Below are 18,335 nucleotides of genomic sequence, written 5' to 3' on the forward strand. Positions count from 1 at the left end.
AATTTTGTAATAAATACATATCATAGTTTAAGTTTTGTTTTAGTTCAACTAGTTAAAAACTAGTGACATTCCAATATACCTAGAGCTCCTAATGTAGAAACTGGAGCTCTAATACTAGATGTAATGCCATACTAGGGAACCCAAAAGAAGTTAACCTAAAGTTTTACTAAGTTTGACAAATATTTTATTTAAAACATAACATACACAATAGTAATAGAATAGTAGAAGCAATAACATACACTCAATTATTAACAATACATAAATGGGTTACAACTATTAAGGGTCCCATGATGATGAATCACATTTAATTTTAATTAACACTAAATCCAATATATAGTAACTCCACATCAAAGAATAATTTACAAGTATGATTACATTTAAATAATATACTGTTATCTTGAATGCCACTTAGCAATAGTCATAATGCACCATCGTCCATTGTATAGGTCACAGGGTATGAAGGGTTGAAAGAATATACAACATAAAAATAGATTACAACATCATCTTATAAGATTCAAAAATTCAAATACAATACCAAAAGGCATAACCATCCATCATAGTACAAAAGAATAAAATGAAAGAGAATATAGAGCAAGGAACTCTAGCCACGACATCAAAAAAGTTAGATCTCAATGGTATAATAAAATGTACTACCACCTGCCCTCGTGGAACCCAAAAAGGTCCACTCCCACTACACTAAGGAGATAGTCTCAAGTCTCAAACAAGATAAAAAACTCAAAAGTCAAATCTAACATCTAAGTCAAGGAAAACCTAAAAGTAATCTAACTCAACGGTACCAAGACACAAAAGATATCTAAACCCAGAGGGACCATTGACATGTAGGGATTCTAATATAAATGCGGGCAAGTGTCATCACACGAACCAACTCTAAGGTTACTCGATTAGTTTTTAAATCCTTCAGACCCCTAGTGACTCTATGTGGCACTAGTATCCTTTCGTACTGACAATGCATACTAACAAGTCATCTCTAAGGTTACCCAACTAATCTTTTAATCCTCCACCCCCGTAGTGACTTTCTGTAGTACCGATATCTTTTTAATTCATTTTAAACCCATTTAATGAAATTTTATCACTTATTAAATAACCTACAATGGGTTACCTATCAGCCTTTTTAGCATCTCAACCTCCATCGCAAGCCACTTCCCAACATGACATATAGATAACCTACCCTAAGCTCAATAAAATTAAAAGGTCTCATATGACCATAAACCACACATCAGTTCTTAAACAAGCAATTAACAAGTACCAAAATCACTGGTCAAAATACAAGCATCACTAAAATGATCATTCTAATAGGACTGATCCAACAAAGTACACATAAACCAATCCCATGTCACAACATGACATCACCAAAAGAAAATCATACAAACACCTCAGTCCTATCCAAGTGATTGAAAAGCAATCCAAATTCAACTTATCGAAGACTCAAAGGTTATATTAGATAGGTAAGACCATTCACCTCATTTTCACACAAGAACATTGGAAAGCAATAATAATGAATAGATCAAAATACCTCATAGAGCATACAAGACACATTACTATGGTTGAATATAAAAGATCATGATCAAAACATCATCATGACATCACAAAATAGAACTCCTGATCCTCTGGTAAACATCCTGATTTGGTCAAAGTACTAAGTCAACATGAAACCTAACATAGAAGTAAACATACAACAAATAGTGTAGTTTCGTAGTTCTATTTGATTTTAAAAACACATAGTTTGAGTTTATAGTAAGGTTCAAGTTTTCATTTCGATGCAACTTTTCAATTTTACTAAAGCTTATAAATTTCCCCTGTTGACTTCACCCATTTCTCAATTTAAAACCAATTGCACAATTACCATTAACTTATGAAATTACAAAGATCTCAATTAAATATTATACAATAATTTAAAACCAATTACTTATTAAATTATTAAAATAATAATAATTGATATTTAATAAAAATAATTGTAATTTTATAAATAATCAAAATCATTTTTTAATAGCAATAAATTTAAACTTTATTAAATGATATGTATTATCAATTAAAACTAAATTAAACTAAATTGAATTACTTTTAGTTAATAAAAAAAAAATCTAAATTAATAAATTATTAATTATTAAATTAATTAATAATTAATAAAAACTATTAATAAATAAAAATTAATAATCAAATTTTATAAAATAAAATGAAAAGTAAAAAAAAAAACTTAATCATTATACGTTTAAGGCTTGCTAGTGGGCCTTTAAAGGGTGCTATCACAAATAGTATTGCTATGACTGCAACAGAGTATTGTTGCATGAGCAGAAGTTTACTATTGTGACAAGCCAAGAGGGGGTGGGGGGTTTGGTGGCCTCGCCCCAAACAAAAAGGATTTTTGTATATATATATATATATATATATATTTTAAAATATTTTGTTTGGTAAAAATTTACCAAATACAAAATAACGCCTCCCTCTATAAAATTATTATATATATATAATATAAAATTACAAATTTAATCTGATAGAGGAAACCCATTAATCCAATTGATTCTGCATTCCATAATTGTATTTCTTTTCAAAACCCTTCCCGATTAAATACTCAATTGTTAAAATTCACAGAACGAGGGTTCTAAAAATTCCATCTCTCAAATTAAGATAACTTTGATACAAATAATAACAAAATTTACCACAAAAGATTCATCTTGAACAAAACTCTAAAATCAAATTTAACAAACACGATGAAGATAGGAATTTTGAAGAACAGGAAAAATTGTTGCAAATAAACCACAAGATTCTACTTGAATCTAATGCTAATACACAACTGCATAAAGAACATGAGAAATCATCTTTCTTTTGAAACCCTTCTTTTTGAAAATCCCTTCTCCAAAATCCTAATCCTTGCAAAAATGAGCTCTAGATCTCTGATAAAGAGTTCTCCCCTAAATTGGGGCTCTGATTATGTAATCACACGAGGGAACTTGCTAATTAATTTTCTTTTAATATTTAATTATCTTTTATATTTTCATGCATTTTTTTTGCAATTAAAAATATCTTTATTAAATTTCTTTGCTTTCTCTCTTTAATTAATTAATGATATTTTAATTTCATGCATAAGCCTTATGCAATTTAATTAAAATATACTTTATTAAATAGTCTCTCTCTCTCTCTCTCTCATTAAATCACGAGACACTTTAATAATATATTTAATAATTCAACTAATAATATTATTTAGAGGTTATATTAAAATAAAACTCTTAAATAAATTATTATTAAATAAAATAACTATAAATATGCCCAAAATAGAACTTTACTAAAATCTTTAAATTTAATTTCTTTATTTATGTAACGCCCCACCAAGGGATCCAAAAGAATTAACCTAAAGTTTCACTAAGTTTGCTAAACATTTTTTTTTTTTTTTTTAAAAAAGTAAGAAAGTATGACATACACATCAAACACATAGTAGCGGAAGCAATAACATGTAATCATCGACAAACATACATTGTAAGTTACATTTCTTAAAGATCCCAAGACGTTGAGTCACATTTAAATTTAATTAATTCTAAGTCTAACAACTATCACATACATATAAAAGAATAATCAGAAAACTCCAATGTCCATAATATACATTTGTTCCGAATGCTCCTTGGAAAATTAATTCAGAATGCTCAATCATCCACTGTACATGTCACAGGGTATGAAAGACTTAAAAGAATATACATATGTAAAGATCAAATTACAACATTCTCAAATCCATGATACAAAGTACAGTAAAAATATATGAAACTATTCACCATACATGATACATCCATACATCCATAATGATAAAACATCTATCATAAAATCTAACCATCCATCATAATAATCCAAGAACATAGTGAAGGTAAATGCCAATCACGAAATCTCCAGCCATGGTGACCACGGAACAGATCTCAATGGTAAGAGTAAAAGCACTACCACCTGACTGCGTGGAACCTAAATGGTCCACTCCCACCGCGCTGAGGAGATAGTCTCAAGTCCCAAATAGGATAACAAAACCTATAATCGAAATACTCTCTAAGTCTAGGAAATCCTATAAGTATGCTAACTCAAGGGTTCCTAAAAAGATCGACATCTAAATTCCAGAGGTACCACAAGACACGTAGGACACCTAATATGCAAGCGAAAAAGTGTCATCGCAAAAGTCATGTAGAAGTTACCCGAGCAATCCCTTAGGAATCTCGGGTCCCTACTGATCCTGCGGCCAGTAGTATCCTCTCATACTGACGAGGCATACTATGGAATGCAAGGTCATAACCAAGCGTTCTCTCTACCCCATCCTAGTATGTACTAGCACTCATGGAATGGGAGAGAACATACAATTATCTTGTTAGGTTCATTTTCTCTCATTTAGTGTAAATGTTTTCACTTATTAAAAATGACTTACAATGGGTTTCTCAAGGCAGCCTCTTAGGGCTCTGACCCCCATTGCAAGCCACTCCTCGACTCTACACATAGATAACCTACCCTAGCTCATGAACTCGTAAATCAAACAATCATAATAAAACCACCTCAGTCCTATACGAGCAACTGAAAAACATCATAAAAAGATAATCCACAAAATTACATCAGTTCTTCATGAGCAACAGATAACATCAAATAGTAATCATGTAATCACAACAGTTCTCTATCAGCAACTGAAGGCATCACTGATAAGTCACAAAATCCAATGGTTCTCTAATGGGCAACCAGAAAGTAATACAAGTATAACTGATCGAGACTCAGAAATGGTTATCAAATATAACTGATCGAGACTCAAAAATGGTTAAGTTAGGTATTCTCAAATACATACACCTCAGCTTCACTCAAGGAAACTGGAAAGCAACAACAAACAGTAACACAAACATGTCATAGAGCACTTCATCACATTACCATGGTCAGGTTAAGAAAAATCGAGACCAAATCATCATGACATCACATTCACAACCCCGAGCCTCTGGTAACAACCTGAACTGGTCAACGCTAAACCAACCCCAAAACATTCAAAGTACAAAGAAAACATCAAAGTCTCAGAGATTGGATCTGAAAGTATATTGTTTGAGTTAAGGTAAGGTTTATGTTTTAGTTTAATGTCAAATTCAAGTAACTAGGTTTTCTCAACTACCCTTTTTTGATTAGCCCTTTTCTATAATAACTTTCATTAAATCAATATCCAAATTTATAATTTAGTCAAATAAAATTCATTATTAATTAACTTAATTAAACTAATTTTTAATTAAATTAATCAATAATCATTTGATCTAATTCCTTATTTTAAATCTAACCATTAATTGTTAATTTATTAATATTTAAGTAAAATTATTAATAAATTAAAATTTACAAACTATATCTATGCATTTAATATTTATTTATTAAATATTAATAAAGTTTAAACTATTATAAAATTATATATATTATAATTTTATTATTTAAAAATTCTAAATAAATAAAATTTGTTTTTAATAAATTAAAAAAATTATAAAAAAAAATAAAAAACGAAATCAAAGTTTTTATATATATATATTTTTATCACACAACATTTATAGCCCGTCGGCTTGGCCACAGGGCCAGGTACTCTGTACCTGCCGTCGTAGTACCTGCAATGCAGGTACTGTCAGCCTCCGACAGTGGGGGGCGGGTACGGGGTGATTCCCTCCCCCCAACTATATATTATTATATATCTTTTTTATATTTTATTTTATTTTATTTTAATATAAATAAAATAAGTTTTATTTTAAAAATTAATTTTGTTTAATTTTAAATAAAAACAATTTCTTCCAAAGGATAAATATGTAATATATAAATATATATATATATTTATATATATATTTATTTTATTTATCTAGAACTTTTCAATTTAAAAAAAAATCAAAACCCCTACTAAATTAAACGTTAATTTCTAAATCAAGAAAATAAGGGTTCTAATAATTCATCCAATCTCCATGGATACAGAAATTATTGAAGAGCAATTAATAAATTCACAATATTGAACTGTTAAAACTTTCATCACAGAGAATTTAGATCTACAAACCCCAGACACAAAGAAGATAGGAAGGGATAATTGCATATTTAATGGATAGTCAAAACACAAGACCCTACCTAATCCTGATGCTATTGTGCAATCTCTAGGAATTGTATGCGAATTCGCTCCTCTCAATAACCTTCCCCTCGAAGACTTTCTTTGTATCAGCCTTTTGAAATTTGCTTCCAAAAATTGTCTCCCAAAAATTCCCGTCCAGATTCCTCTATCTCAAAAATGAACCCCCAAAGTTGTGATAAGCAATTTCTCCTCAATCCGGGGCACTAATTGTGCGTTTACCCGAGAAGACTCTTTGCACAACTCAGTTAACTCCAATTTAACTTTTATTATCTTTTCTTATTCTTTTGCATTCAACTTTCATGCACATTAAGTTGAATTATTAAACAACTTTATTTCAAATTTCACTTGACTTTAATTCTTAATTAATTTATTACTTTAAATCTTATGTGCACTTTTAAGAAATTAAAATAACATTATTAATTTTTTATAATTTAATCTTTTAATTTAATTCTTAAATTTAACTCATGTTTAGATCATGCGATCTGGAATTCTTAATAAATTAATATCTGTCAACTTTTAATTTATTTTAGAACTTAATTGATAACATATTTAATTAATTTAAATAACAATAATATTTAGCATTTATTTAAAAATGAACTCCAAATATATTATTATTAAATTAAATAAATATTATCCTGTTCTAAATTTATCCTTGAATTTTAATCTCCAAATTTAATTCTTTTAATTAATTAATTAATTAATTAATTAACTATAAAGATATCATATTAATTCTTTATTAAATTAAATCATTAATTAATCTTTTTTTTTTTTTTTAATTAGACTTAATTAATAGAAAATACACCAAGGACTCATAAAGCAACATACGAAAACCCATCATAGAAAAATACATACCATATCAAACAAAAAGGGTTATAATCCCGAAATTACATCATTTGATGCATTCGGAGGGTACTTAACTCAGATACTTGTCCTAATTATCAATTAGGACAATTGGCTAAAGGGTTTAGGATTTGGACTTAAGAGTTTATCTCCCCTCTCTTACCATTGAGACAGTGCGATAGGGTACGCTCATCTTGACAATTCAGGGAAGTCGATACCCGGTACCTGCAACTTGCATTAAATCCACACATGTACAAACACAATATTCTAAGCTAAACAGACAATGGCAGGAAGTGGTGCATCGTGTAGATCCCGACTAGTAGGTGACTACGACTCCCTTCCTTAACCATATCAGAAACACCATACATAAATAAAACAACACGCACACCATACACATGCAGTATGGGGTAAGTATCCATAAGAAGCACATGAAATAATAAACCATCTAACTAATCATCATTGATAACTGAGACCATTGAATAATCATCATACATGCATGAAATATAGAGTACCAAGTAATCTCATCATATAATAAACTGAGTGTAAACATCCTCTGATAATCTCTAAAATAATAATACTACTTATCAAACATAAATTGGCCTAAAAGAGTTTGGCAATCATATCATAAATGTAGCTCGAAAAATGTAAACTAGGGGCAGGCACTACAATTTAATTAATTTTTCAATTAATTAAATATAATTAAATATTGAATTTTAGTAATAAATTCCCATTAAATTAAATCGTTAATATATCTTTTAATTTGATTTAATGTAATAACAAATAATCATAGACCCATAAGACTGAATGCAAACCCATAACAAATCACATAAAACTAGATCAAACTCCAGGGTTGTAATTATGAATTTACATCAGTTGACAAATTTAAACATCTAAACTAACTCAGATACTTGTCTGACTTTCTAGGACAATTGATATAAGGGTAGGATTTAGACTCAAGAGTTATCTCCCGTCTCTTACCATTGAGATATTGTGATAAGGTATGCTCAACTTAGAAATTAAAGGAAGTCCATACACATTACCTATAATCTGCATAAAATCCATCCATGTACAAACACAATATTCTAAACTAAACAAGCACTGGCATGAAGTGGTTCATCATGTAGATCCTGACTAGCAAGTGACTATGAATCCCTTCCTCAACCACATCATAAATGTTAATCATAAAGAAAACATACATGCACACCATACACATGCAAGTATGGGGTAAGTATCCATAGAAAACACATATAAATCATTCATCTAACTAACATCATTAAATAACTAAAATTCACTACATGAACAAACACACACACACACACACACACACACACACACACACACACACACACACACCACCATCATCATCAAACATTAATAAAATAACTAAAATAACTAGCACTAAAGTAACTCAACATATATATCAATTGACTATGAAATACAATTAATCAGTTTTAGTAATCCAACACCGCTAATCACAAACCATAATCATAGAATAGACCTAAAAGAATCTAGTCAAGTCATATCAGAAAAGTCAAGTAGGGGTAGGCATTACATATAACATCTAAGGTTATTGGTATTGAGTCATGGCTTGAAAACACCCTAGATGGAAAGAGAAAGTAGATAGAGGAAGGAATCCCAAACAAAGAAACCTTGTCTCTAGCTATTTCCTCTGGATCAACTTTGAGCATGGTCAAGAAACAAAAAACTCTATTGATTCTTAGATGGGATCCTAATATAAGGCACTTGACTATGGAGATTGTGAAACCCACCAAGGAAGCAAGAATTGAAGATTTGACTACTACTGATTTCACCTTGCAATTTCTAGACCTTGGAGAGGTTAGGCATGACATTAAGGTGGGCCTATGGAAGTCAAAATATTGAGGTGATCAAAGAAGAGTTAGAAGGCATCAATCTTGCTAAAGTTCAAATGAAAGCTAAGATCCATGAGCTTAATAATTTTATTAGGTAACTAGTTGCTCCACTAGCAAGCATATATGGTGTTTCTCCCACTAGTCACCCTACAACCATGGATATCCAGGCTATTATTTCTTAGTTGTAAGAAGATAATTTTTTTGGAGAAATTGGTAGAGAGTGGAGTGAGAAACTTAAGTCTGAAGGACTTGAAGTTATTGAACAACTTGGAAATGCAATATTAAGGCTAGAAATGGAGAAAGACAATATCTCCACCAATAGGTCCACCTTGTCAATTGAGAGAGTAAAAAGTGAAGATTTTATCTCTCTCATAAATATGATGATTCAAATGAAGATCAAGGAAGTAGTAGAGGCTAAAATCCTATAAAAGGGAGATGAGCCTCTATTTGAATGGTTATAGAGCCTACAATTTAAGGCTGAGATGATCATGGTAGCATAGGATGGGCTAGAGGAAATAGACATCAAAGTAGAAGAGGAACAAGAGAAAAATGATGTGTTGTTGAAGGGCTTGTATACCAAATCTTAGAATAGTGGACAAGGAAAAGGGCTAGTAGGAGTTACTCTGATGAAGAAGAACTTTTCCAGTTATCTAGACACTTTGGTGGATAAGTCTACCACTCCTCAGAATAGAATGTCAGATCTCCAAAAGCTTAGTGGGTGTATACATGTGGCTATGGAAGAGATGCAAGAGGAGTTGGGTATCATTAAGGATCTAGGAAGGGAACATTCCAAGTGGCTTTTGAGATACACTAACGTCTATGTTCACAGACATGAGGAGTTGATCCCAATCATCATTTCCGCTAAAGCCTACAAAGAAAATTTGAAAAAAGGAAAGAAGGCAAAGTGACTTATCCTACCCTTTCACGTTTTTGATGTAATAATTGTAACTAACAATTGTCTTCTTTCCATTTATCAATTTTGAGGAGATGAACTGATTTATCCCATTTTGTAACAGTCATCTTAGAATCCTATATGTACTAAAATGCAAGATTAACAAAAGGTCAACTAATTTTTGGTGTGAAATACTTGATGTTGTAGAGACAAGTTGAGGGTATTTTGTATCAATCATTTTCTATTCCATTCATTTATATATTAGTTTTATGTTTATCTTTTCATCTGAATTGAGTCAAGGAATGAACAGAGTTTTATTCCCTTATTTTGAAACAACAAGTCAAAGATAATAGTATTGCTATTGGAAGTTCAAGATAGATTCTTTTCTATGTTTTTCTTTCAAATTAGTCTTTTCCATTCCTAGAATTAGAATCTTACTGATATTTGTTTAGTTGTAGTTATCATTCATTGCTGAATTGTTAAACTTTGAGAGTGTATAAGATGTGTGAACCCACAAATTTGACTAATCCTAAGATTCAAATCCTTGCCTAAGTTAGTTCCTATTTAGGGCTAACTTGGTTTACCTTTCCTATTTTTGGGGTAAGAGCATACCACATTTAGAGTTAGGAACAAACATAATACATTTCAAATTAAAAATACAAAAGGGAGCTATACCTATGAATTTAGAGGGAAGTAAGTCACTTAGTAACAATTTCCCAACTGTTGTAATTCGTTGTTGTTCAAGAGTATTGGGAATTCAAAGAATAAAAGAAAAGAACAATTTATTTACCAACAAAATTCTCAAAATATTTTTTCACACTTTTCTTAATACATTTAAACAAATAATATGATGCATTATTTTTTCTTCTATTCTTAGAAAATATTTGAGTTTTCACATTAATTAAGTTAGTTATTATGTCTAAATTAGATAAAATAGTGTAGTTAGATGTTGAGAAGTTATTTATTTCAGTAGTTTGTTATAGGAAATTGAAGGCTATACAAATCCTCTTGGATTACAATGTATATAATTACATTACATCAAATGTTTAAAGGGTATGTGTAGGATCATGAGGGCCATAACAATGGCCCTAAGTGATAGTAAAAAATAAAATCGTCATGGATATGTCAACTTGGTGTACAATTTTGAAGAAGCTATGCACATTATATCATGAGGTTGTAGGAACAGAATTTGTTAAAAACTGAATGTAGTTTCTAAACTACTATGCCTTATGAAAAAATTATTTTAGTGGTAAAAAGTTTAGATTTTAATGTAGTGATACAAAAAAATTTACAACAAAAATAAGAAGTAGGTGTTTGTTTGACCACCTTAATCACAATCAAATGATAATATTTTTCTATCATATTCTAGATATAATAAGTAATACATATTTCTGGGTATTTATATTCCAAGTAAATAATTAATTATGAGTGAGTTATTTATTTTTGATTTTGTGTGTTTTTTTAATCATAAACATTTCATATCAAACCATGTGATCCATCATTAGGATGAGAGAGTGCAAGAATGAAATAGAAAAATATGTAGACCAAGCTAGCAAGAGAACGGATTAAAGATGGAGGAAAGAGGCATATAACATGAGTTGGACAAGGAAAAATAAATTAAAAATGAGGGAAACTAAATAAAAAACTAGGGAACCTTTAACTATAAAAATCTTAAAAATACACAAAAGAATCTAGGCCAAATGCAAGCCACACACACACACACATACATATATGCTGGAAAATAGAAGGCTAACAATATAAAACACAAAAGAGGAGAAAAAATATTAAACAATAAAACTTGACAATAAAGAAAAGAAAAAAAGAAAAAATAAAGATGAAGATAAACTAAAAGACAAAACCCACCAAAAATCCTAAAGGGCCATAGAAAAAACCCACGAAAAGAGAAAATAAATTCCACACTAAGACAACCAAAAAGAAAAAAGGAATGGATCAAAGGAGCATGCTAGACAAAGCAGGGAGGCCACAACAATAGGATAACAAGGGGGTATGGGGAGAGTGAGCCAAGCAAGTGTCAATTATGATGGTGGTTGATGGTTGCACTAATACAAATTTCTATGAAAGGGTTATGGACCAACCATCATCTCGATTGAGTTTGATGGGATGGTAATTAGTTTTGATAGCCTCCTTGAGCTTCCACTTGAAAAGTTTATCCTCCTTGGAAAGGATTTGGGTAATCTCCATATTTTGGTGATGTTTGGTGGAGGAGTACCTAGCTAGGGCAGATTTGTGAAATCCATCATACTTGATGTTAGCACTATGCTCACAAACTCTAGTGTGAAATGAGCAACCTATTTCACCTATATAGGGAGTACTACAAGAGCATACAATCTTGTACACTCCAGATTATAGAAAAGAATTTTTGGGGTCTTTGAGAGGGGGGACACAATTTCTTAACCTTAAAAGGGGTTTGAAAGTGATGTGAATGCCTTTTATTGATAGGATTTTGGCAATTTTTTGGGAGATGACATGTACAAAAGGAAGGGTGGAAGCCAATGGAGAGGGACTTGAGGATGGCTTGGGGTTGGTGTGGGAAAGATAAAAAGACTTGGCTTGGTTTAGGGCCCTGGATTTTTTTTTATAAGAGTACCCATTTATCTTGAGACTTGACAAAGATGGGTAAGCTCTTGGTCAATGAGGTCCTCATCAAAAATTCTACAAGCTCTTAAGAAAAGGGTCTTAAGGATGCCAAACTTTTGGCTAGGCTAATGGTGAGAAGAGGAATGGAGGTATAAGTCAATATGGGTGGCCTTACGATACACCTATTGGCCTAGGGTACCATTAGGCTTTCCAATGAGAAGGATATCAAGGAATGCCAATTGGTTATCTAATTCAAGCTTCTTGGTGAAGGAAGTGTTGGTGGATACATTGTTTATGTGTTTGTGAAACTTCTCTAGTTTATCAAGCCCATGTAGCCAAGAAACATTAGTGTCATCAATATATCATTTCTACCATTTGGGTTTGAGGGAAAAAGAGTGAATGGCCATCTCCTCAAAATACTCCATATAGAGGTTAGCGATGATGGGGAAAGGGGGGAATCCATAGCCACTCCATCCACCTGCTCATAGAAGACATTTTGGAAGGAAAAGAAAGTGGAGTGTAGGCATAACTCAACCAAAAGCACGATCTCATTGCCAACTTTTCTCTTCACAATTTGAACGGAGTTAGAGATAGGGACCTTGGTGAAGAGGGAAACCACATCAAAACTAACTATGATGCCATCATGCTCTAACCTGGAATCCTTGATAAATTTGAGAAAATGGTTGGAATCTTTGATGTATGAGTCAAAATTCCCCACAAGAGATGAGATGATCTTGGCAAGATGAGAGGCCAACAAATAAGTGGGTGACACAATGGTGCCTATATTGGGTCTCAAGAGGATGTCACCTTTATGAATTTTTGGGACTCCATATATACGTGGTGTAACTTATTTGGTGGGTATAAATTTTTCCTTGGTTTCCTCATCAAAGGAGGACTTGGTCACAAAAGCTTTAACTCTCCTATAGATTAGTGAGCATGGGTTGTGAGAGAGGATCATATAGCTATTGAGATCTAAGAGCAAGCTGAGCATTTTGGAGATGTAGTCTTGCCTATTTATAATGATAGTGGTGCTACCTTTATCATCTATAGTGATGACAATGTCATTATTTCATTATTTATAATAAAATTATTGAAGGTAAGAATCTCCACTGTAGGGATGGTATGCCTAGGTGGCTTGACACATCTAAGGTAAATAATACAATCTTACCTAATTTCCTTTGCAACCTCAGAGGGGAGAGAATGGATAGTATTCTAAATCTCAATTAGAAAATGAATGTGTGGGATGGCACTAGGAGTGTAAGAAAAATTAAGCCCCCATTTTAAGTAATTCAAAGACAAGTGGTCTATGGAGGCATTTGACAAGTTGACAACAAGTTTTCTCTCCCAATTATGCACTGAGTGAAGAAAAGGAAAATTAAAAAGGGAGGTTGATGAGCTCAATGGTGTAAGATGAGGGGCCTTAGGAGGAGAGACATCTAAGAAAGAGAAAGTCCTCAACCTAACCTTACCACTAAAAGAAAGAGAGGATTGCTCACAAAAAAAAAATGGTGGGAAGAATACACACCCTTCAAGGAGATTGACCTAGGGAAAGTGAAAAGGCATCCTATGTTGGAGATGATGGAAGCCTCCATGGGAGACAATGGCTATTCGATAATAGAACTGGTTAAGTGACTAGCATTTACTACAAGCAAGGCTTGATGAGGGGGACCAATCTAAGGCTCATTAATATTAGACTTGCATTGTATGAAAAAGAAAAAATGGAAATAGATGGGCATACTTGTGTGATCTAGAATCAATCCGCTGAAAGTAGACGACCATTGGCGAGTAGTTGGCTCTAAGCTAGTTGTAGATCAATCATGCTCTCATTCAAGAAAGATGACACCTACACTTGGGAGCCAATGATGGGGATGTTCACACCTAGATGTTTTGATGTGATGGTGTTCTTTATTGACGGGTTGTGAGAGTCTCCATGTACAACATTGTGGCTCCCACACTGCCAAGAGAGTGAATATTTATAAAATATCATTGAGTCATTGAGAAGGGGTAGTCGTTGGAAGGAAGAAGAAGTTTCAGCCTTTATAGGATCTAAATTTTAACAAGGGGAGATAGGATTTTGAGAAGAAAATTGTAGATGGTTCCTGAGGTTGGATGCTTTAGAGGCATGTAGATACTCTACATTGAACCTCCTAGATGTTGGAACAAGAATGCCCTTAGGAGCTTCATGTTGGCCCACACAAGCTGGTGATACTAATATTAGAATCCTAACAAGAACACTAGAAGGTATTGAGTATAGCTAGGCTAAAGAGCCATGGATTCCACTACTATGTGTATCAATTGTGTGAGATGCCTTATGGGTAGGTAAAATGCCATAATGAGAGATTGTTAGAGAATGATGAGAGGATTGGGTTTGATGATCAACCAAAGGAGAGTACCTACTAGGTGACCACTAAGAGAGAGAAGTAAACTTCATTTGTCTTTTGATTCTCTCTATCTATCACCCCAATGCCTTGGCATAGAAGGAGGTATCTAGGAAAATCCATAGCTCTAGATGAAGAGAAGTAGTGAGATTCAATAAACGAGGAGTAACCTGGCATTAATATGGTTGATTATCCTCCTCGTAGATTGGATAATAAATATTAGGAGGGAGAGTCCTTCCCAAAGAAAGATGTGTCTGGTGTGCATGCTCCAAAGGTGCTGGCTAATTTTTATAAAACAAGGAATCAATTTTGAATCTCTATACTGCTTGAGAAGAGAAAAAAACTCCACACTAGCAGAGCCACAAATAAAAAAGGAATGGACCAAAGGAGCATGTCAAAAAAAAAAGAGGGATGCCATAACAATAGTATAACAAGGGGGAAGGCAGAGATAGAGCTAAGGAAGTGTCAAATATGATAGTCATTGATAGTTGTATTTAACAAAGGTTTCCATGAAATACTTATGGACCACCCATCATCTTGATTGAGGTTGATGGGATGGTATTTAATTTTGATAGCCTCCTTGAAATTTTTCTTGAAAAAGTTATCCTCCTTGGCAAGGATTTGGGCACTCTCCAAACATATGTGATGTTTGGTGGAGGATGAGTGCTCAACTAGGGAAGATTTGTGAACTCTATCATACTTGATGTCAACACTATTTTCATCAATTCTAGTTCAAAATGAGCAACCTATTTTTCCTATATAAGGAGTGTTAGAATATATAGTCCACTAATATAACTAAGGGGGGGGGGGGGGGGGGAGGGTGGGGTGAATCAACTATACAATTATTAACCTTATTAAATCTTAATCATATGAGAAATATAATTAGAAACTATATCAAGATATGCATGCACAATAACACCCAATATGTTGACTAGGGAAACCCTTCATCAGAGGGAAAACACCAGTGGGGATGCTACCCATGTGATGATGTACTAATATAAATATTCCTTATTAGTAGATGGACCCTGGTAGGAGTCTATGAGAACATTCAATACATATCAGTCCCTATTAGAAGACTTTGAATCCCTGTTAGGAGATTCCAACCCTTTTAGGATTTATCCCAACCCTATTAGGAGTTACAAAAGAAAGATGGACCCATTGTCCAAACTACTTTAGGGGAAAGATCAATGAATCCATTGTACATGTTCACCAATGCCTAGGATACTTCTCCAAAGGAATACCATCAAAATTCATGCTAACAATCTCTACCTTTGGCATTGATGGAAACATAGATGAAAAACATCTAGGTTCCAAGAATACTAAACAAAAATCTATAGTTGTTGCTATTCTCATCTTTTCAAATCCTCTTCATCATTCAAATCTGAATTCTTTTGGAACACTACTTTTTTCTTAGGATTGCCATTAGTTATTCACATGCTAAACAACTCTCAACTTCTTCCCCAAACATCATAACTCTTCATGTCGTATATCTCCCTCATAGAGATATTCCTTCTTCTTACTTAGATTAATCTTTATAAATCTCCCTAATACAGATATGCTTATCTATCTCTCCCCCATTCATATTTAGGAGTTGTCACACTTCTCTCCCTCATACTTAGAAGATGGTTTTTATGTACATATCTTCCCCATCGACATCAATAAAGAATATCTCATTATGTTAATTCTCTACTTCAAGTCTTCAACTAGCTCAATTGTCCAAAGACACTATTTAAGAACAATAACCAAGAGTCCTTAGTGACTTTTCTCATCACATCTATACTCCCCCATACAGGAAGCATCAACATTTAGTCCAATCAACCAATCATGCTTTGTAGCACTAGACTGACACAATCTCTATATTATCCACTCTAAAGTAGGTAGCGGAATAACCCTAAGCATACCTCTCAAGTAATCAAATGTATCTTTAGGCAAGGGCATTGTAAAGATATCTGCAATTCAATCTTTAGTAATGACATTGTCTAATCTAATATCTTTCTCTACAACCTTCTCTTTCTAAAATGGATACTTAATAGATATATTCTTAGTCTTAGAATGAAATATAGGATTCTTAGACATACTTACTATACTTGTCTTATCACATTATATGATAATAGGTTTTGAAAATTCTACCCAAATATCTTTCAGCATCTACTTCATCCACATAACCTGATTGAAATTTTTTGTTGCTACTACATACTCTACCTTAGATGTTCTTTGAGAAATACAATCTTGTTTCTTTCTTAGCCAAGAAACCAATCTTCCTCCAAGAAAGAATGATCCACCACTGGTGCTTTTCCTATCATCCATATTGCCTACCCAATCAACATTAGTATAATCACATAGAGTGAAATCAATTGATTTGTTATACCATATCCCATTATCAAATGTTCCCCTCAAATATCTAAATATCCTATTTACTACTACAGAATGATACTTATTAGGAACAACTTAAAATCTAGTTACAATCCAAACTGCATTTATTATATCTAGTCTAGTGTGAGTTAGATGCTACAAATATCTAATTATGGATCTATACTTCTTCTACTCAATTGTAGTTTTTTCATCCTTGCTAGATAACTTATGACTACTTATCATTGGTGTACCAACAAGCTTACAATTTTCTAAGCCAATTTTTTTCAACAAGTCTTTCAAATACTTATCTTGTGAGATGAAAATGCCATCGCTATTTTGCACAATCTATAAAAATAGAAATAACTCCATCTCTCATATCATACTCATTTAAAACTCATTCTTCATTTCTTGAGCAAGCTTATCACTTGATTCATCATTGCCTCCATAGATTTTGTCATCAACAAATATTATTATTATCATCAAACCATTCTCAATTAATTTTCAATACAAGTTACTCTTTGTCATACCTTTAGCAAATCCAAGCTTTTTCAAATACTTGTCCAAACTTGCATACTAGGTTCTAGGTGCTTTCTTTAGTTCATATAGAGCTTGCTTCAATTAGCATACTGTATCTTTGTCTTCTATCAAGGAGAAACCTTTAGGTTGCTTAATATATACCTCTTCTTCAAGTTCTCTATTTAGGAAGGTTGATTTGGCATCCATCTAATACACTTTGAACTTCTTATTTGCTACATAGGCCAAGAAAATTATCATTTCTTCCATTTTGGCTAAAGAGGCATAAGTGTCTTCATAATCTATTCCTTCTTGTTGTGAATATCGTTTGCATACCAGTCCATCTTTGTTTCTTACAACTTCTCCTTTTTCATTCATCTTGTTTTTGTATAACCATTTAGTTCCAATAATATTCTTGTCTTTAGGCCTAGGTACTAATTCCCATGTGTCATTATTCACAATCTAATCTAATTCTTCCTTAATTTCTTGAATCCAGTGATCATCTTTGCATGCCTCATCTACACTCTTAGGTTCAACTTGAGAAATCAGACATAATTACTCATTTACTTTATTTCTTGTCATCACTCATTTGTCTTTGCTTCCAATTATATGCTCTAGAGGGTTTTTCTTTGTCAGGTTCCTATTATAGGTAGGATTTTTTAAACTTAACTCTAATATCTTCTCTTGGTTCATATCTTTGTTCTCCTCTTTGCTCAACAATTTACACATCATTTTGCAGGTCTTTGTTAATCTCATGAAAAACTTCTCTCTATAACAATTCTAGT

The sequence above is a fragment of the Cupressus sempervirens genome, chromosome 9 (genome assembly GCF_028749045.1).
Source record: "Cupressus sempervirens isolate cs-2001-9-10 chromosome 9, ASM2874904v1, whole genome shotgun sequence".
NCBI lineage: Eukaryota > Viridiplantae > Streptophyta > Pinopsida > Cupressales > Cupressaceae > Cupressus > Cupressus sempervirens.